We start from the raw sequence: 22561 nt of genomic DNA, 5'->3' as shown, positions 1-22561 counted from the left end.
ATTAGACTAATCAAATATATATTCAAACAACAACTCTGTATTACTTAAACAACCTTTACTTTTGTGTATGAAAAAATAATAGTTCAGAAGTCTTCCGGAATGAACATAACATTCGGCTTCATCAAATCAGAATCCAGCAAAATAGAGAGGGATTCTGTTCATTTCAGAACGTTAATGCCTTGCTAATCCTTTAGCTCACCACAGGAATAAATACATATACAAACCCTTTGGATACAGAGACAAACCCTGATTACCTCGATTTCTGAAACCTGGAGGTCAGCTGCCTCCCCGAGGACAGAAGCTCTGGCAGCTTCGATGATATTTTGCAGAGCTGCAACACAATTTTAGGTGCTATATTATAATGTCTTGGGGGCAGAGAGGGGTGCTATTTCTTTGTTTCGGTAAGAAGTGTTTAAGTTGCTCCAAATAATACGCACAAAAGTAAGTAAAGATTTTTCTCTCTTAATTAGTGTCAACGTGCCAGTTTGCTCAATGCAGCCCAACTCAGTGGTGTTGTATTACATAACGTAATCGATATATCACTACACTATCCCAGCTGCTAATTTGAAGCTCATATTAGTTGTTATTCACTTTAATTAATCACAAAATTACAGTCTCCTAACAGGGACTGAAGGCTGACCTATATTAAAAAGCCACAGGCTATCATCAGAGCAAAGAGGAAGCGGGGCTCTTCGCAACAACCAATGCATGGTGGGAAGATGAGACAAAAGGCGTAACCTGAAACAACAGAGGCTAAAACTGCTTGTAAGGAGTAATGCTCCTCCTGAGGACAGTCATGCAAGGAATTACTGGTGAGGAAGCAGCAGTGCGGATGAGGGGCTGGCCAGGCCGCACACAGTTCCCATCAGTGCTCCTGCTCTGGGCTCAGCACGCTGCTCACACCACTTCTGGGCTGCACAGCTCTCATCCACACGTTCTCTGGGGCTGGGAAGGAATTGCCTGCAGGGCAGCTTTGATTTCCGGGCTGCCGGCTCACTCCTTCTGGTCTGCACGACAGCCTTCCTGGTCAGCAGCCTTAGGCTTTAAGGGCATGTATTGCAAGAAATGGCTTCCTCTCTAAATAAAATGTCACTGTTCATGGAAGGTCGTACCTCTATTTGCTGTATACCGTTCAACACTGCTTCACAACTCAGTGTGGAAATGGCAACATCCAAGCAAGTTGAGAGTGACGGTATATATAAACCCTAAAAATAAAGCCTCACTTCTTCGTTTCGCCATAGGATACATTAGAAATCTTCAACGGTGCAGCTACAAGAGGTTTTTGTTTCCCAACAACCACCTGTGAACTAAACAGCACTAAATGTCCCAATAACCACGTGGGCCTGCACTGCAAAATCAGAGAGGAGCGCTTGAAGTCAAAGACCACTGTCCCATTCAGAGACCACAGAGCTGAAAAGAGGTGTCCCACAGCCCACACTGCTCAGCACTGGCACTCAGACTGAGGAGATTTATTTCTCCTTTAACCAAAGAGAACCTAAGGGACCACAGATCCAGCCCTACAAACAAATAAAAGAAGGGTGTGCATGCAGTCACTCTAAAAGTTGTCCACAGAACTTCTGATGATGTGCTCCTTCCTCATTTTTCTCAAAGTAGCGCTCAGCAGTTTTAGCTCAACAGCCCAAGCTTCTGAGAAAGGCTTCACTTTGCAACAGGAACGGTTCAAAGGAATGTTCGGATGATGGGCTTTCATTTGCTCAAGCACTGTAATTAAATTTTAATTTTGTGCTTTTCTCAAAGAGCCTCCACACAGCAGACCTCATGCTGTTAAACTCACACTCAAAATTCAACCCAACTTTCCTCCGTGTCTCCCCTGACAACTCCTCTGTTCGTCATTTCATTCATTGCTTTCTCCTCTCCTCTGAGATAGCAGATGACAGAGGTTCCTGGCCAAAGTCATCTCACTAGGCACATTTCTGACTGTTATTAGCCTGGATCACTTTCAGATCAGAAAACAGCACCCATTTTTATTCTCTAATTCACTGTGTAGCTTAATACGTTGCCTGGAAGTCCTAAAAGTGCAAAAGAAAAGGATGCAGTTAACATTCAGTTCCCAAAGTTATGTTTCTGTCAAAGCACGCATTCCGCATCAAGAAACCCATTCTGCCAAGAGCTCAGACATGCGCTGCGTAACAGAACATGGGTGAATGAGAACCTTGGTCTCAAATCACAAGGCCTCAACAAAGATTCAGCGGGAAGTAAGCTTCAGACCCAAATCATTTCAGAATGGGCACATTTTGACAGACATGGGAAAAAAATTAACAAGATGGAACGACCTAAAATTGAGGAAACATCATTTTCCAACGTGGAGTTGCGATCTCTCTTCACACGTGCAGAAACCTCACTACTAGAGTGGTCCACATGGTCAGTCACCAAGAGAAATGTTAAGAGAAATGTACCAACAGATAAAAATTTACCTTACTTTCCCTGGTCATCCAGTTCTCCCTGTTACCACGGGCACAGAATCGTACCTTAATCAGCAATCATTTCCAACAGTTTGTAGCTAAGGGCTTTGCGAATGCATGAATTCCAAGTGTGGATCCGCTGTCATGCTGTGGTTACTGTGGGGAGGCACAGGGGCTTCCCCTCTGCCTTTTTTTCCCCCCTATTTTTTTTTCCCATTTGCTGATGGAAGGTGTGGGGGTGACTCACAGGGAGAGGGATGCAGCAGCTGACCCGATGGTACAGCCAGAACCTTCCTTCCCCTCAGCGAGCTCTTACTCAACTTCCTCGAAACGTATTTTGAAGGATCTGTTCCTCCTTTATGCGAGCCTCATCGCTGTTCTTCTTTTACTATTTCATTCTCTACTACCCATCTGAAACATATAACAATACAAAAATCCTGCAAGTCTACTAAACACAATCCAAGTTGGTCACAGTTGTTTTTCCTATTGTAAAGTTAAAACTAAAAAATAATAATTTTTAAAATCCATATTTCTGGCTGAAATGATTTTCGGCAAAACCAAACCAATACAAAAAATATACCCATAAGGGGAAAAAAAGGACCTAGTATCTTAACATTTCATTTTATTTCTACTCCCTAAGGAATAGCTGAACATGAAAAAAAAAGAAAGATAAAAACTGTCAAGATATAAATCCTGTCTGTTAAAGCCATTCGAACTCTTGTTTATTTCTGTTCTGATTTGTTTTTAAGGGGGGAAAAAATAAAACGGAAACAGAATGTCACTGCACAAACGCCAGCAGCAGGAGAGCTGGGTTTGGTTGGATGGATTACTGTCATTCAGACACAGGCTAATCACGGTGCGATGACTGCAACCTCCAACAGATGCTATACAGAAATGGCACACTTGGCCTGCTGCCTGCGTTGTTAAAATTAGCGTAATAAAGCCAACCCTGGGCGCTGTTATTCTGAAGGAATTGGGCTTTTCAGAATGCTACCGTAACTCTTTCAGCTCGCTATATGGAAACAAACTGCAGAACACCACAAATTAACAGAATAACCGCATTCACAAAATGAGCTCGATTTCATCAGAACTCAAGAGACACCACAGAAGAAAAGTAATGGAGCTTACTGATGTCGGCACCTTCCTGGTTCACTCTGGTATTAGACTGTCACTAGAGCTCGTACTATTTTTAAGCCTGACCAAGATACTGGGCCCGTGAGCTTTTCAACAGCTTTCGGACAATACAGATTTTCATCTTGCAACACAAGTCTCAGTCAAGGGGAAATTGCTTCCTCTAAAGAGATCAATTTCAGCAATAAGATTCTGCTGCTTTTGCGATGAAACGTGGCCGCTTTGGTTTTGCTCCTGAGCAAATATGAAATGGAAAGCCGTTTTAAATAGCGTGATCAAATACCACTCTAACAGAAATTATTTTCACATCTACTTAACTGATAACACGGGTTAGATTTACTCCTACAGAGTGAAGGTGCAATGGACACGAGTTTTAAATTGTTTTTAAGAAGATGGGCGTTTTATGGATATGTTTTTTGTAGTCGGTGATGTACAAAATTCCAGCAGCAATCCACGGAGGAGGCATTGCAGACTGAGCTGTGAATTCTCCAAGAGTCGTCTTGACTGTAAAGTAACCTGCTCCTCATCTCCAGCGTCGCCCTTACACCACTGCAAACTGATGCTCACCCCTATCTGCAACCTGTCACTCACGTAGAAATGCCCCTTTCCATTGTCTTTGACAAAATAAAACCTCCGGTAACTAACTCAACAGTGCACTGACTCAAGAAGGGAAGCTGAGATGTAGGCAACAGCAGCTTGGCAAAGAAACCCCCAGATTTAAAGAAAAAAAGAAAACAACCACTCTCCAAAGCAACCAAGAAACCACTTCCTCCTAAATTGCTCAATTTCTGAGATTTCTAGCTCAACTGCTGACTATTTTGGAACCTACTAAAGAAAAAAGTCTTCAAAGTTTTTATTCCTTATCACATTTCAATACATACGCCACCATGACCAAAGAGTTGCACCCCAGAAGTTAGGTATACTTTGCTTTATTTATCAAAACTGCTAGAAAGTGATTGAAACCTTCTTGGGGAGAACTACCTCCTACCACCAAATGAACCAACCGCAAGGACCACATGTCAAGGCAGGTGTCAGGAGGCAAAAAGAAAACCCCATAGGAACATCCTGACTCAAATAATCATCTTCTCTCCTGCAGTGAACGAGGCAGAAAGAGACTCCTAGCAAGACACTCAACTTCAAGTTCTTAAAAAATAGCCATTAGTTTGGATTTTGGTGAAGCTCTGAGGCAAGTTCTCAAACTAAGCAGGTTTTTACCTCCAAATGTATCTGACACACATCTCAAAACCAAATGAACTCGTGTGTACCAGCTTCCATTGCACTGTGCTTCAGGCATTTGTTTTGGTGAGCTGGAAACATCATGAAAGACTTTTGCCAACAATATGCTTTGTTCAGGGTGGCAACACATTTTCCAAAGTGCTTTGTGGCAGGTCTGTAAGTGCTAGCAGAGCTAGCTAGTGAGAGATTGATTTCCAAATCCCTCCCATTGCTGCATTAATTAAATAAATAAATAATGCAACCGCACTTGTGGTAGCAGAACTGCAGGGCCAAGGTCTGAGCTCCAATGATCTTCAGCAGCTACAGAAACAATGCAATAACCCAGTGACAAGTGTGACCATCAAAAATGGATTGAATATGCACAGCAGAGTGAGGCTATACTTGGGAAACAAAAATATAGAAACCAGGCATGAATGTTCCTGTCATGAAAAATCTGGAAGTAGAGGTATGAACAAAAGAGACTGGGATACCTGTCACAAATCCACTCTTTCAGGTGCAAAAGTGAACACCTTCTGCATATACAGTATCTCGAAAGCAGACTGAAGCATGCTTTCACAAAAGCAATTCCAACAAAATCAGCTCACGCCAAAGGGACAGTTTCCTATGACAGACAGCACTTGTACAGATCTCTACCCAAACGTTCAGTCCCCAGCGTAGACACTAAGCAAGAAAATGCATCTTTCGCATTGCTTCTTTAGCAAAACACTTACCAACTCAATAAGGATTTTAAACACTTGATGCCCAAATTGCTTCCTGGCACCGGACATTAAGTGCTAGAGCCTATTTATGACTGATATAGATCACATTTGCTATGGAAACACAAGAAATTCAGCAACAAACATGCTATCACAGATCAACCACCTCATCTACTGGGACCACACAGAGGATACTCAGTTTATCTGTAACCAAAACCTGCAGGACAGGTTTCCATGGGCTCCGGTCCCACTGTCCCGTGTGGCACACACGTTTCTGAAGGCTTAAACAGATGAGAAGAACCCACCTGGGGTCACTGAAACCTCGCGCAACCTCAGACAGAGACAGCACGACATCAAACTGACACCTGAAAATGAAGGGCAAATAAGGCAAGATTTACAGTAGTTTTACAAAGCACTCATTGTATTACTGTATGTAATTATTCTATTGCATATATTACTGTACTGTGACCACTTGGCTGGAAAAAAAATGAGATTTACAACTGATTCATTTTATACACGGGAGAACTGTAAATTATTTGGTGATCCAAAGCGTATGTGTGCATGGGGAGCGTGTGGGAAGAGGAGCAGAAATACATTTATCCCAGGCCCATCTTCTGAAGGATGAAAGAACACCAGATATTTACTTTATGCTAATATCATGAGAACAGGAAATCATAACTTTTGACCTTAACTTAGGCAAAGGCCATTTGCAGCAAAATTTCATTCGGATCTAAGCAAATGCCCGGCTTTGTTTTTGTTTTTTCTTTCTAATGATGTCCATAAAGAACAAAGCAATTTTGGCTCTCATGAAAAACTACAATTTCTCTTCCCATTTCACACTTTGAATGATATACAAGGGCAGCTTTATTTTGCAGCACACTGAACTGAAGAAAAAACAAACGAGATGCTGCCTGACAGACACTGGGGAGAGTAGAAACCAACAGCATGAGAAAGAAAATAAGTTTGTGAAAGAAACAGGCTGGAGGGGTTGGGGGGAAGAGGGAGAAGAAGATGATTAAAAGAAAAAAAAAAAAAAAACAAGTATCATCCAGCACAGCAGCAGCTGGTGCCCAGGGACTGGGAAGGACTTGTGCTCCACAACAACAGCATCAGTTGCATAATCACTGCTGCCTGAGAGGTTATACAATGCCCGCCCCTCTCCTCATCAGGGAAACAAATCAGCAACAAAAAACGTCCTTTCAGCCCGCAGCGCAAGTAAGTGAATTGCCACATGTTAAATGCTACTACAGACAAGAGCCTCTCGTTTCAAATGCCACTTTTTTAGCTTACTCGAACATAAACTATTAATTCCTAACGTTACTCCTAACTAAAAAACATCTTGTTTTCCCTAAAAACGTGTCCTGTTACCACTGCCAAGCCACAAGAATCTACCACCTGGCCTTTCTAGCCTTGCTCTCGCAAGACACATCCGTGCTGCAGGAAGCTGCACGTAAGGCCAAGCTGCAGGAATCAAGAGCTCTGCTGTCGCCGCGGAACTTTAGGAATTCTGCGGCTTCCGGAACATAGAAGACAAGCCACCAAGAAACCTCAAGTGCTAACACCTGTAGTTCTATAGTTGGATATTTTGCAGATACCTACAGCAAAAGTGGCAACATATTCCTACCAGAAATGGAGACGAAAGAACCACAGAAGAACCTTACATTGCTTAAGATGAGCAGAGGAGGCTTTCCCGAGTGGCTGCGCGTTGCACAGACCTGTGTTCTGTGCTATGGCACAAGGAAGGAAAGGCAGGTTTGACTCAAGCGTGACAGACCACAAACACACTGCATGCTGATTAAAGGGCAGTTGACTTGCAGCTTGCCAGTATTGAATCAATACAGATAACTCTACCCTAACTACAGCCCCCTCATTCAGGTCTTGGACCACAAGAACAGAAGTTTTACCTCCTCTTCCAAAAACCTGCATTTCTCCACTTGTCTCTCCCCCGCTCTCAGTCTCATCCATTTGGTTCTTCCTACCTCTGGGTCAGGAGGTTTACATCTTCCCACTGTGATTTGGGCTCACGGCCCAACGCTGCTGCACTGCAGAGTCAGCAAAGACATGATGCAGCAATATTCTTGAATTTCTTTCGATATGAAAATAGATGTCATTGCCGCCAAACACTGAAAGCCATCCAGAGACCCCATGGCACTTCAAAAAAAATGAAAACCCTCAGCAGTGATGCCAAGATGGCTGTCCAGGCTATTTTAAGTCCCGTTAGTGCTCTGAATATTGCAGAATTCTCTGACCGTGCAAATACAGCACAACCGTTCGCTTGCCTGCTCATTGCTACAACCCCAAGAAATAGCCTCTGCTCAGCAAGGACGACTACCAGCAGCAGTGGCAGGATTCAGTAGATCCCCTTGGGGTGGGAATACCACAGTCTGTGCTCCAGTGGCAGCACAGACGAACTGGAGAAGAAAGCGAGACACTTAACACATTGCCCACAAGCCACTTTGGACTGTCAGCTTCTGAATAAGTAAACAGATGAGAACAGACTCATCTCCAGCAAAGGGAAATAGAGAAGTTTCTAGCCCCGCTTCACCAAACATGCTAGCCCCAATGCCTTGACTTTGTACACACAAGATACTCAGAGAAGGGAAACTACGTGAAGGCCTGCTCTTCTCTGCTCAACTCTTGAATTCCAAAGGGGCCTCAGGCAAATGACACAGATGCTATTTGAGTTCACCCTACAAGAGGAGCCACGAACACAGTACAACTGATATGAAAGAAAAAAGGACTGCTGAAATACCCACCGCAGAGACCACCCCACTTCCAGCCACAGCATCTCCACCTCCCCACTACTTCTACCTCATCATCTGAGCAAGTGCAAATGGAAGCTAAGCTATGGTCTCTTTAAATGTACGGCTGCCTCCTACAAGTCACGCCTGTAAATCTTCCTCTCCTGCAGTTCCAAAACACGTGTCAACTTAAAATTGTTCATTTGAGGTGAGTCACTGTGCTGTACTATGACAGTATGTTTGGCTCAACTGCCCTCATTTTGCTTCAGCTCAGTGCTCAGGGAAGGGCTGTCTTCCCTCTCCCTCCAGCCCACACACTGCTCACAGCAGAAAGGGCTCCTTCCCGTTCACAGGAGTTCTCCGCGATGCTCTCGCACCTCACCCCTGGCTTTCTGCTACAACCCAAAAGATGAGCTGGAGAAGATGGTCACTGCCCCTCCCAGGAGGTGGCTCAGCAGCTCCTTCTGAAACCCAACAGCTTGCAAGTTGAAGTCAAGCATGACTACCAAAATAATTCCATTTCTTTAAATTCTCTTCCCTTCCAAAACATCTCCTGCTTGTGTGCAATGGACATTACAGCAAAAGCATACCACTTCTCTGCCATAGCAGTCTATTGCAATCACTACAGCTGTGTCTTGGCCAGCTACAGCTTCAGAGGCAGTGATCACGTCGGTGGCAATTCACCAGCAACCACAACCAGCTGTAGCTCATTTAAAACTTTGCTTTTCTTTGCATAATGGATTGCTGCAGAGAGCAATAATCCAACCCTTAAAATCCCTTATTGCAAATACGCTACAAAGCAGCACAGCTTTATACCTAATGTCTCGGCTCAGAATTAAATAAGCCACTTACCTTCGCTAATGCTTCCGCCCCAACGCAGACTCTTGGTTAAAGACCTGCTCGCACCGCGTGCCCCTTGCACCAACTGATTAGCAGTCCCCTCACGGCTCTTTGGCAAACAACGATAACATTTCTCACTCTCAAGGACTCCTGCTTCACTCATTCAAAGAGAAAAGCAACTCCAGCCCACACCTATAACAGTGGGACACTATCCCTACTAAGCCAGGAGCGGCAGTGCTCTGGGACTCCAGAAGCTGGCACTGTATGTAAATTAGTCATAGGACAGACACCTTAACATCAAAGAACAAGCAAGTCAGAAATCTCAGCGCTAAGCTTCTGATGCTGCCGTGTTACCCACTTCCTAACCCACAGGGAAGTGGTTTACATAAAGAGATGCAACTTACAGATAAGTGTACGCATCTGAAAGATCATCAGCTTCAATGACTCACTATTTAGGTGTCAAGGGCTGCTCTGCAGCTGATATTTTCCAATTAAATAGCTCTCTGGAATTACGATCATGAAACCAGAGTCTAAGGTAATAGGAATCAAGGATGTTCGGAAGGCAATTACTTCTTTTCAAGGCTGTATGGGCACCCTCTCTTCAATTACAGTCGTTCAAGTGCTCCAAGTCAGAAGAGTCTGTGTCCCAAGAAATCTTCCCAAGTAAATTAAAAATATCTCTTTCTGCAAAGGGAGATGGGGAGAAAGGAGTAGAACAGAAGAGAAGAAACTGAAAAAGCAAATAAATTGTAAGCAAAGCAATTATAAATGACACAGAAAGAAAAGGGAGGTGGCAAGTTCAGCATCCAGAGGGATAAATGGAGATCCATCCAGAAGACATGAAGGAGAATTCAGACTACATGTCTGCAGACACAAAGGTCCTAAAAATCAATTCACTTAATTCACTAGAAGCTCAAATGCACATGTTCAATCCTGATTATTTCTGTTTTATAATCCTAAAATCCAGTTTTGGAATATCACCTTCTAAAAAAAAAAAAGAAAAAAGCAGCATTAGCATAGATCAATAATAATAATAATAGATAGTTGTTGGCTTTCCCCCTTAAACCAGTGCCGGGCTTTTGTCAGCGGCATGCTCTAGGACACCCCAACTTACTGTGTTGATCTAATGAGAACACAAATATGACCACACTGTTGCCTAAACTTGTAAAGTTTCAACTATTACTCCTCCGCACAGCAAAATAAACAAAACTTCCATCCTCATCTCATCCCCATCTAGAAGATTTAGGGAAGTAACACACAGAAACAAAACCAAGTCTTCTGCATCCTGTATAAAGCAGAACTTCTTTAAACGTAGTGATTGCCAGCCAAAGGGAATGGCTCCAGATTCTTCGATTCTACCACTACTGTATTGATGACAATTTATCTGTCCTTGGATACTCAGAAATAAGAATAACAGCAAAAGAGTTCAGTCTTAGAAAAAAAGTATATATATATATATATATACACGTGATTTGGAATGTCAATGCTATTCCAGAGTTAGATAAGCTCAAATCATCTGAAGCAATTCAGAAAACCAACAAACAACATCTAATTGCTTGCTGTATTTTCCCTTTGATGTCTAGTGATAACGAGTAAGATTTCCATACTTAAAATAAAGGGCAAAGGGCAGGAGGGGTAGAAGAGTGTTTGGCAGGGCCTCAGTCCATCATCCCCATGCTGCTCTCTAGAGCATTTTGCCTGCTCCGAAGCATTTCCAGGAGGGCACTGAAGGAATTCTCTGTGGTAATCTTTTTCCAAGCGGTACTTGGGCATTAGTCCAGAGTATGTGTTTTAAAACTGAAGACCAGTAGACTGTATCACAAACTGATCTCTTGAAAATCCAGTGAAGTTTTTTAAAAAAGAGTTTTATTTGAAGGGTACAATGGGAAGGCCAAAGAATTGAGATCATGACCAGAAGAGCAGCATAAAGGACAAATGAATGCTCTGGCAGAACAGCATGCAAGCACACAAACACACCCTCTCCTTTGCTTGCTTGCTCTGTCACAAGCAACGATTTTTGCAAGAGTGGAATAGCAGACCAAAACAAAAAAAAAAAAAAAAAAAAAAAAAAAAAAAAAGGAAGGCAAAATAAGACATAAGGAGCTGGTACTGCAAGAGAAACACCAACTGTGGAGCAGAGACAAGATTCTCCTACTAGTGGCAAGCTGGCAGAACCCTTCACCCTGCCTGTCCAGACACATCTACATACCGCATGGAAGCAGCTGAAAAACTTTTGATCATGTTGCTATAAGTAGGGTGTATGTTCAGACAGCACCTCCTCCTCTGCGAGAGAGAGTAATTACTCAACAGTGTGGCCAGATGGGCCCAAGAGGGGCAGCGAACAAGGGGCAGGACATCAGTGACCTCTGAGATGAAGGAAACGGAAGCAGGAATAACAACTCTGGATGACTGAAGACCAAACAGCATCAAAGGCGGAAAGCAAATGTTCCTTTCCCAAATCCCAAAACATTTTCCTCTGATGAAAGAGGAGGGGTCAAAACCTAGGCGCAAGCCCAGGCAGGCCAGCTACTACTATTTTCTGGACTGAAAGACGGTGAGAGAAAGTGGATTTCATTGCACCTCAGCACCATTTTCCTCAGCTCGCTCGTCTGCCAGCAGCACAAGTTCTGTCGCAGGGTCAGAAGGGAACGAGCCTTCCAAATGCTGCTTCAGCACACACCGCTTCTCTCCAGCACACCCTGCCCTGCTGACAATACAGCCGGCAGAGCGGAAACCGAAAAGAAAATCAAAACCAAGTTGTAGGTGTCTACAACGTTACTGCTCAGACAAGCTATTGTCGTCCAGATTTTACGGACTCCTTTCTAAAAGACATTTCTATTTACTATCTCCCCCTCTTCATTAAATTGTTTGGCTTAAGATGAACACAGCCTCCTAACATGGGTACAGCCATTACCTAGCCAAGCAAGCGCATCCTGCTCAGCATCATTACACTGATATCATCAGCTCAGCAACTTTCCTTTAATCACATTAAAGGCACAGCAGGTCAATAAGCCAATACAAACAATAACTGACAGAAGGCAGCCATTCACGCGCTCCACTAGCCTACCTGGGTGAACAACACACCGGATAGATAAGCAACACCTGGCTGCTAACGGAGAAAGTTCTTCGGATCTCTTCAGGAACAAGGCACCCTCTAACATCATCTGTTTCAGTACAGCCAAATGCACAGCTGTGCGCATGGGAAGAAGGAGGTCAGGCTGCAAAGAGCACAGACCCTAGCAGTCAAAGGGGGAGGCCCAAAGCAGACAAGAAACATTACTCCACATGCAACACTGACAGACTTCTCAGAGACCCGATGGTTGCGCTTCTTGCAGGACGTAAAGCTGAAGAAGGCACTTAAAATACAAATAATGACTACCAATCACTTTAATGGGTGGTATTGGTTTCTTTTCGTTGTTGTTTTTTGTGTTGTTTTTAACACCAAGATGTACATTTATTACTGAAGGTCAAGAGAAAGGTCAAAAGTAATTGGGTTTCCTTCTGTGCATCCAAACGGTTATCAGTACAGCACAGGGCTCTGGAAACGAGCAGACAACGGTATCACACCATGCCCTGGAAGGGAAGCAAACTCTCTTTCACTCTGGCAATTAGACTCGGGAGAGTGGTAACGAGCCAGTGGGACAGATCACCAGCCATGGGAGGTTCTCCCAGCACAGAGGCACTCATACCGCATGTCTGAAGAAGACATTTCCATTCCGCTAAAAAAATGTCAGGAGCAGTCCAGTGATGTTGTACCGTTTATGTGGAAAAACAACCACTTACGTTTCTGTAAGACCTACTACAATCATCCAAGATCCATACAAGCACCAGATCCTCCATAAGGCAGATGTTTTCAGCTAGGAAGGGACACCGCAGGGAGTGACAAGGTGAAGGTGCCACATATTGGCAGATCCTTCTCTGAAACTTAGATGTTCTTGGTCCTTCGGTTCACCCCTCTCCCTTTTCCACCTCTTTTATTGAAAAGGCTGTAACTTACACTGGGCTAGTTATTCTTCAAGATGTACACCAAACACTTCAAGATACAGACCGAGACCTTACACAACAAATAGCAGAAAGTAAGAGTAAACTACCAAGAGGAACACTTTTGGAGACGGCATTGCATTTTCAGCACAAGCCTCCAGACCCCTGTCCAGTTTTAGCCATCTTCTTCCCAGCCCTGTTCAAAATACCATTACGTTCTTGGAATCCCATCACGGCAACGCTCGTTATAAAACAGGATAGAAGAGAGCGGGAAGCTCACTGACGTCAAAATACTTCAGCATAGAAATAAAAAAAGGGAGGGAAGAGGAGACAACCAGGATGTCTCTGCAAGAAAAAAGAAATGGCATCAAGGCAGTGCACAAAATCACATACAGATGTATCCTGCTTCTGACTGTCAGTTCACACACAGCAGAGGGAGACAGTGAAAATGGAAAGTAGGAAAGATAAATCAGAAGAAACATATGTAACAAAACTCACTACCGCTCTTGCAGAGTTTGTTGTAATTAAGGAAAAGCATTATTCTTCTGCTGGATGCAAAGAACACTGCCATACCTCCAATCAACAGCTTTAAAAACACAGCTATAAATTCTCATGTGTTGGGGAGACGGGTTGCTTAGGCAGCAGCCTTCCCTACGGACAAGCGACTGCACGCCCCAGCAACAAAAGCTCTCCTCCCTCCATCCTTCACACCACTTGCTGGTGGCCGCCGACAGACCGCTGCTAGCCAACGCCGTGTTATTTCCTCAATGTGCAAAGCCTGGAAATGAGTATTTCTGAGCACTAAAGCAAGCAAATGCCATTCTTCTCTCTGGACACAGTTCAGTCTGCGTAAGCTTTATTCTAACAGCAGCTGATGAGAGAGCTGGAGGGGAACAGTACGCTTACTTTTTAACCCAGCACTCGGTGTTACAATCAACTGACGGACTTCAAAAGGGTATTCTAAAGTCCTGCAACATGTTTGCCAGACTGCTTTTCTGCTCAGCTCCTACAAAAACACTTAACTGTCATTACCAAAGAAACTGGGGGGAGAAGAAGGCGGGGGAAGAGATTTATTCTGCTAGTTTTACTTTTTGTTGCAGGATTTTACTTGTTAACGGGCAAACTGGACAAGGCCATGTAAATAGCCACTGACACGAGAGTGAAAGGAAAAAGGACAAGAACTCTTGGCAAAACACTTTTACAAAATTCTTCAAGGTATCTGCAGACAAATCCCTTTTGTCCAGTGTATGTAAATGCTAGCAATACTTCTGGTATTGAGAAAATAACAGAAAGAATAAAGGTCTTTATCAAGCCTCTATTTTCCATTCATGTACACAAAGCTATTTGTCTACAGAAACCGCTGAAGTATTTCCATACATTAACATGAAAACATCACGGTGCACATACTATGCTTTTTATTTTCCCTTCTGAACTACCAAAACCATCCATAAATCCTGAGCAATGCAGTTCTTCTACAAACCTGGGTTTTCAGAGAGTTTTTTTAATCCGGATGCCACTCAGTGCCTTGAAAAGCAAGCGTAACTTCTGGTTGATGTTCTTGTTTCTATTTTTCAAGTTAATACCCAACTTCCAGTCAAACTGGAGTATTTCCAACAGAGCTCCTGTCCCCTTCGCCCCTTACTGATTAACCATGGGCTCATCCCCTTGAACATATACCACAAGTGAAGTCAACAGGTCAAAGGACATATACTGTGTATTGCCAATTTGCTTAAGTTCACAAAAGCAACCGGCAGTCCCCTCGATGAAGGCAGGAGCCCTTCAAATGTGCTGACTTTCAGGGAGCTTCTATCAGCCCCTGCTGGGAAGGCACAGAGGTGGCTCACAGCCACTCACTCCCAGCACACAAAGGAGAGCTTCAGATCAGGTCCAGGTCCCACCTTGACAAACAGCTACATTACAATATCCACTATTTCCATCATCCATCCCATAACCAAGGATCTTACTGTCTTCATTATCATTGCCACGGAGCTACTGGGAAGTGAACCAAACCCAAAAGATGTATTCCAGCAGACAACGACTCTGAAGTGCCTGAGGCACGGGAACTTCCCCACCTTCCCACTCAAAAGCGGAGCTCAGAGAAGGACCGCTACCAAAGGCAAAACACGAGCACAGCTCATCAGGGTCCCTGCTTCTCCACCACAGCCCTCAGCACAGAGCTACAGCACAGATCTGTTAGCTACAGCGCAGACCTGAACCAAACTCCGCTCAAGACAAACAGCTACTAACAATACTTTCACTTCATTCTTAAAATCAAATGAGATAAGCTTAGTCTTGCACGTTGCGCTCTTCATATCTTGCCAGTTAAAGTTTTTGCAGAGAGCCTCTACAAACAGGCTGTGAGTTCAGCCCTGTTCCTCCCCTTTTCTAAACAATGATGTCAAAGAGCGTGAGCAGGAAGGACGGGGAAAGTCTGCCTTCCAAATGTATTCTGCCTGTGCCAAAGGAAGCTCAGGCCTTACCTTGGTACATACCACGCTGAATCTGAGCTACTTCAGAGAAACAGCAACTACATGGAAGGAATGCATTCCACATCTCATTTAAAAATACATATATTAAAGACACGCATAGTTTGGTGGAAAACATTCTTCTGAGGACACGAACTGTAAATAAACACCTCCTCTGCTTCCCTTTATTAAAATAAACATAAATCGTTCAGATCCGCATGTGCATCTGAAGCACATATGTACACCTTTTACTGAAATAAAACCAGATTATAGCCTTATAGATGTAACCGATAGCTTTACATATGTAACTCATCACTTGGGCTATGCCAGCTATCACCAGAGAAACTGCAAAGAATTTCTAGCAGGCAGCAAGGAATCCATTTTTTCCCTCATTTTTCCAACACTGCTGGAAATACGGTCATGTTCCCAGGAAGAAACAAAGCAAAGTACTTCTGTCCCCAGAAATTGCTACGGTCAGCCAGAGGTGCTGCTACTGCACCTTCCAACTCCAGCACACTGAGAAGCTCAAGGAGGGATTCCCTCAGGACCCAGTCAAAACCTGAGTTTTGAGTTACTCAAAAGCTTATCCTAAATGCTCAGAGCAGTGAAAGGAAACTTTTGCAAACCTAACTAACAAGGAAACTGGCATCCTTTTCAATCGTATCCATGGAGATTTTGTTGGTACACTTCTGTTGTACCTCACTGCTGCATGGCTCCTAACTCAAGCGCCAGTGTCTCAATGGTGTTATGGTACCTACCCTAATCCTATGCCCATTTTGTTCCCTGTTTATAAGAACTGCTTACTTCTGGCTGTTAAGAGATGCTTCCTTTCTTCTGCAAACCTAATGAAACTCAGAAATACAATGAATTTACTTTGTCAGAGAGGAAAACAGTGATAACAAAGCCACTGCCAGCTCTGATCATATCCATCTCAATCTCATAACAGTTGTGACACGCAACTCCTAGCATTTTGCCACATGAATATTTCAAATCTGTTTCAGCTCTCAGTCGTGGGTAAAACATGCAAACTGCAAGCTCAAAGCTCAGAAGCCAAAAAGGAAATTAATTTATTCCACACCTGTAAGATATATTTATGCAATGGCTTTCAAACCACCACAACTGAGGGTCGGCATGCTGACAGCAGAACTCTTAGGCTAGCAACCTCAAGAACATCCAAGTTTTACATTAAGAAACACACTCCATTTACTCTGTTTGTCATTCTTCCATGTGGAACGTTCTGTTCTGTGTGCACTCATGCAAATAGGAAGCCAGGCCTCGATCTTGGCCCCGGCTCACAAGTGAAGACACAAGGACCTCCATAAAATGCCATTAGTAGTTAGTTGATCCGGGCAAGAGTGCAATTGCAGAGAGGAGGCCGAGGACCACAAATGGCATTCTGAACGGTATGGAGGTGAGGCTTGGCACAAGAGCAGCAGACAGCTGTTATATTATTGTCAGCCTGCAATGAAAGCGTTCTTTCCTGTTCCCAGATCAGACCATTAAAGCTCACCCCCTCCCACTCCATGAAGCTTCAAAAGCTTCCGGCATTCAAACAGACAAACATGGTGGGGGGAGGCAGATCATTTCTGAGCACAGCGCAATAATTCCACGCAACACCTGCCCTCCCCAGTTCTCTGCACGCCTGGTCCAGGAACGAAGTACATTCCCATCGCTGCAGAAGCCTCTGTGACATGGAGCCAAAGGCCAACGGAGCGCCCACCAGCAACACGCCTACTGCAAACCGCTCGAGCTATGGAACTGCATGCAGTCTGATGCACCTCAGACAGGGACTGATACTGATCGTGACAAGCACGCTTCTATCTCATTCATCTTCTTGACTGTTTTTACCTTCCCTCAGGTATCCCTGTTCCTTTTGGGATTTTCCATTATCCAATCACTAGGAAACTCTCGTTTAAAAGTTCTCTTCGCAGGCAAAGGCGATATTTTGTCATCTTTTTCACTGAAAAGCACATGCAGTCTCCTAGTATGCTTTTTTCTTTTTTCTTTTTTTTTTTTTAAACACCACATGCTTTCTGGACACCCCAGGGATTTTCTTAGCCCTGCAATTTCTTGTTCTATTCCCACAATATCAAATTATATAAGTAAGGAATATACTCATGGTGCCACATAGCCAAATACAAACTTTAGAAAGCCCATGGTGTACACACTCTCTCCCTTTCTAACATAGTTCAGTTTATGTTTCGGTTCTCAGAAAGAGCAGGGGGCAGCAAGTGACATCTAATTCTCAAAACAGCACTCAAATTCAGTCCGCTTTCTGAAGAAACACATCATCAGCTGCTACTTCACAAAGAACAAATCACTTTGCTTCAAAGATATCTTAAAAATCTCACAGTAGTTCCTTTGAAAGTAACGAACACATCTGGAAACGTAAGAACGTAAAGCACCATAACTCCACCTGGCAGAGTGATACTGAAGAAAAGTAACAGCAAGACAAGGCAGGTCGAGCTACCCAAGGATTAAAAAGTTTTGCTCTGTAATGCCCAGTGTATCATGCCAGCCCTGAAAGCCAAAGCCAAAAGAACACATGGCTCAAGAGCTCCCATCCACCTTCTGAGTGCTTCAAAAGCAAGAGACTCTAGAGAACGCCAAAGGAAAACACAGGGCTGTATTTCACTGCTAGCCAGTATGTAACTGCTGGCCACTGGCAGTGCTGAAGGTTCCGTGCTTACATATTTACTAATTTGCCCCCTTGAGGTAAGCACTGAAATTCGCCCCCTACTCTGAAAAAGCTCACCACGCAGCTCAAACACACATGCATGGCCATTAGGAATGAAATGGGTGGTTCAAGAAAGGGAATAACTTCTTTCACCAACTACCAAGACACTAGAATAACATGTCAGAAAGATACAGTGGGCAAAATCAAGCTATAAAGCATCTGACTTTGCTAAGAGAAGCATGCAACTGCTACATACCCACCCAGCCTGAAAAAGTCTGGGTTTAACCCTTACGTACTTTAGAGTAATATGCAATTTCTCCAGAGTACGTGAGAAAGAGATGAAATAAGAGTATCTGGAAAATCCACTTCTTTGACTTGTTTTCAAATTTATGATCGTCTACATAATGAGTTGGCCAAGCTGCTCAAAGCTTGTTCCTTGTAATAACTGCATTGTAACACAGTGCATCACATGTAAATAATAACAGTGTTTGCAGAAGTCTAAGATTAAACATTCTCCTAATGTATGTCTCATTGCTATAATTGAAATGTACCCACACCATCTCTCTCTCATGTATTCCTTAATGGTCACCCAAAAATGTAAAGCCATGTGCTTTCATACAACTCAGCATGACCTTGCTGTTCGCTTTATTTTATGTAGTTTACTGTCTCCTAGCACAACAGCGCTCCACTGCTTTTGAAATTTTAGAAGATACTTGTTAGACATGCGACTGCCAATTCTGCAAATTTGTTACTATTCAGCGATACAACAAAAGCATTAGCAGTTACATGCTTAAGATAGGCTGAATCCTGTACAGGACCCCGACAAAACACTGGAAGGAACAAAGCAACCAACACCATTTTCCCTTAAAAGAAAAAGAGCCTACAGGGTGGTGTCTAGCTCTCACTGGAACAATCTAATTCCACCTAAATGTCAAACAATATTTCCCCCAATTTCAACACGATCAGTCCTACTGCCCTGGCCTCCATTTTGCTCAATGAGTAGGGATAAAAAAAAAAAAAACATATATCTATATACAAGACAAGCAAGTCCCCTGTCATTACTCAAGACTCCCAAAACACCAGCACCATTTGCAGGAGTCGTATCAATCACACATTCCTGCTCAGAAGAGAAATCTGAAAACGCGAGAGTGAGACAGAAGCACAGAAAGCGGCAGCACTGCCTGTGGGACAGCCAGCCAACACCAGCGTGCATAGGAACCTGGTAACTACGCCCTGCCTCTGCTACAAAGCCCTGACAAGGTGCGAGCTGCCCACCATCAGGAGGTGAAGTCTCCAGCAAAAGAGAACAGCAGGTACATGAATGAAACTGCTTATTCCAAGATGAAAACTTGGAAACAAAATACTAAGTTAAAGAGACATCCTGTTGCAGTTCCTTCAGGATACCTACGTAACAAAGCAAGTGTTTTCTGAAAATAAATCAGCATCGCCAACAATTCAAAGAAAGTAACAACGCAACTATTTGTCATGAGCTGGACATTTCAGTTGCAGTTAGCAACACAGCTACCAACACCAAAAAAAAAAAAAAAAAAAGGAAAATTGGAACAACGGTGAACTAAAAGCTTTGATACAAAACCATGCAAATATCAAATGTTTTATTTCCCCATATGTACATAGATTCAATTTACCATTTCAAAATGCAAGTTTTGTTACAGAAACATTTTGCAAAAAGAGACTTCCACAATTCTATCAGAAAGACGAGCACTGAGGGGTAAATTAGAAGCAAGATATGTGGCTTCTCATATTAAATCGTAGCCCTGCTCTTCCTCGCCAAAATCAGTTTATTTTGGACAAATGATATAAGACTTCCTCAGAGCAGGAAGTCCTGCAAGTCAGAGACCACTGCTGAGCCAAATTTCCAGTATTTTGCAATAGGAACCTCAAATCCCTTACAAACACGAACAGAACGGCCAATCAGCATCTGCACATTTGCCCTGCAGCACTTTAACAAGGAGGGACCAACCATTTGCTTTTCTTTGCATAGTTCTGCTCAGCACACTTTCAGAAACTGAGGTGAACCCCCATGACCCGAGAGAACAAAACGTTTGACATCAACATTTCAGAGGCAAAACACCGCGCTCAGACCCCACAGTTTCTAAACAACCTCATGACAGCCTTGAGTGCTTCCAACAGGAAGCCAATGTCCAGCCACAGTCTCCACACAGTACGCGCCCCAGAAGTCTTCCACACTCTAAGAAATCCAACTGAGCACTGGAAGGAGACTATGAAATAGATGTACTAAGGCTTGCAGGTGTGAAATACGTCGCTGACATCTTTTTACAGCAACAAACGTCTGCATGTCACAAAGATCTTGGTACCGCATACACTATTTCTGGCAGTCATGCTCCAGCAACACGGAGCTACGTAGGGAGTCTGCTGGGGTACCTTCTCAGCTGACTCAGGTAACAACATGAAACAACGCAGGTTTCTGAATTACAGTTGTTATTTCCAGACTGGAAATAACAAGAAATATTTTTTCTTTTTACTTACCAACTTCCCATTACTGATTTGAAGGCAAGTTTGCCCTTGCAGTGATGCAACACAACACTGTGAGATAGCTGCAAATGAGGAAATAACCTACCAGAAGGACTAACTCACATAAATCTTGAGATGGAAATGCTGCAATACATTTTTAAATGGATGCTGAAGCTATTAAATATCACAGCAGCACTGTGCCTAACTTGCTTCCCTTTGAATTGAATAAATTATCAGCTTGCTAAGAACCACAATATAACCCCGGCCACACAACACTTTTACTCCAAGCTTAGCAGCCTGAAACAGTTGGGCAAGCTGGAAAAACAAACAGGTCCACTTTCCAGCAAATACATACCAAACCGAAGAACACCACTCACTGAGAGTCTGTTCTAGCACTGCAGATATTTCAGGCATTCTTCTACTCAAAATATTTTGCTGTCCCCAGCATTCAGTATTGCAGAGCTGGCTCCAACTGAACTACACAGATCCATACCACATACCACAGAAATACCACTTGTGACCCAAACTTGTACCTGGAGCTGGACTGCCCGTACTTTGTTACCAGGATCACTGCGCAGATGCAATATTAACAGGGCTGCATGTTTCTAGCACCAAAGCTGAGACCTCTACAAAGTATTTTACTTCATAAACATGCCTATCTATAGCCTAACAACACAGGGAAGGAGTCGCTTGTCTCATTGTGATTGACAAACTCATGAAGCTATGAACACATTCCATGTTTGTGAATGCTACAAGCGTATTCACACGCTGTAGGACGCATGAAATATCGCACAAACACCAACTCACGGACACCGTGCAAACAGCCACCCCCACGGTGCCGCTGCTTGAGTTACACCTGCCTTGGCACCAAAACATGCCACAGATGCACCAAAATGTGTCACGATGTCATCAGGCCAGCTCCCTGCAGAACCAGCCCAGGTCTGGGGGAGTCTGTGAGGCTGAAACCCAACACAACTGCTCCAGGGCTGCCGGGGTCAGGAGCCCTCTGAGGCCATCTCTGTGCAGAACAGTCCCTGGGGATGCGTCACACACCTGTAACCAAGGCATACATGGGCACAGGGCAGCCACACGGCTCAGGCTGAGCTAATGCGCTAGCCAACTGCACCTACTACCGCAACACGCAACATCTACCTTTCCTAACAAGAAACCTACCATATTTCGTGGTGAAATTTAATGCTCTAGTATACACAGACCTACAGTGCCAACTAACCAAAACCCAACCAGTAAAACAAGCCCAGGACTCACAGGTCCACAGAAGAATCCTTCTGGGAGTTACTCTTGTTAAACATAGAAAAAAGCAGGTAGGCCATTCACGAAACCACAGCCAAAGATAAGCATATTTACCCTTCTGCACTGCCGCCTGCCTCCATCTCCCTCTCCACACAGACATTCCCAGCCCCAGCTGGGAGCCAAAGCTCTCATCCCTCAAGGTGAGCACCGCCGCTGGGTCGGAGACCACAGGTGAAATAAATAAATTGCGCTGAGACGAAAGGAACGACGGAGCCCGGCCGCCCCCCACAGCAGGTGCCTGCGGGAAGGCCGCCCGGCCCGGCCCGGCCCGGCCCTCTCCTCCCCGGGAACAACAAAGGCCGTCGGGCTCCCTCAGGGCTCCACCAGGCCGGGCTCCGGCGGGGCCCGCGCGGTGAGAAGGGCCGCGGGAAGGAAATCCATGCAAAATAAAGAACGCGACAGCCGTAATCGACCGCCAAAGGCACCTGCCGGGCCGCCCCCCCCAGCCCGCACGGTACCCCCGCAACACGGCAGGGCCTGCGGCGGAGCGACAAAGCGGCGGGGCCCGGCCGAGGGCGGTGGGCACTCACCGGGAGGCGGCGAGCTCTCGCGGGGCCGCTGCGGCCGG

At 44.2% G+C, this 22561-nt stretch overlaps 1 protein-coding gene and 1 long non-coding RNA gene across 9 annotated transcripts in view; one reads left to right on the top strand and one right to left on the bottom strand.

Annotated features, from left to right (window-relative positions):
* The window catches only part of WDFY3 (WD repeat and FYVE domain containing 3), a 142078-nt gene extending 119536 nt beyond the window's left edge, over positions 1-22542 (bottom strand). For all 6 annotated transcript variants that reach the window (XM_021394984.1, XM_021394990.1, XM_021394987.1 and 3 more), the window contains exon 1: positions 22524-22542. The gene's annotated coding sequence lies outside the window, so the exon portion shown is untranslated. The remainder of the gene's footprint in view (positions 1-22523) is intronic.
* The window catches only part of LOC110397932, a 7519-nt gene continuing 6984 nt past the window's right edge, over positions 22027-22561 (top strand). Inside the window, exon 1 of one of the 3 annotated variants that reach the window (XR_002438091.1) lies at positions 22027-22133. This is a non-coding gene — a long non-coding RNA (uncharacterized LOC110397932). Of the gene's footprint in view, positions 22448-22561 lie in introns of all 3 variants that reach the window. The other 2 variants (XR_002438090.1, XR_002438088.1) reach the window with 2 other exon arrangements.

This window comes from Numida meleagris, chromosome 4 (genome assembly GCF_002078875.1).
Source record: "Numida meleagris isolate 19003 breed g44 Domestic line chromosome 4, NumMel1.0, whole genome shotgun sequence".
Classification (NCBI taxonomy): domain Eukaryota; kingdom Metazoa; phylum Chordata; class Aves; order Galliformes; family Numididae; genus Numida; species Numida meleagris.
The sequence above is the reverse complement of the archived record's forward strand: the minus strand, read 5'-3'. Positions and strand labels throughout refer to the sequence as shown.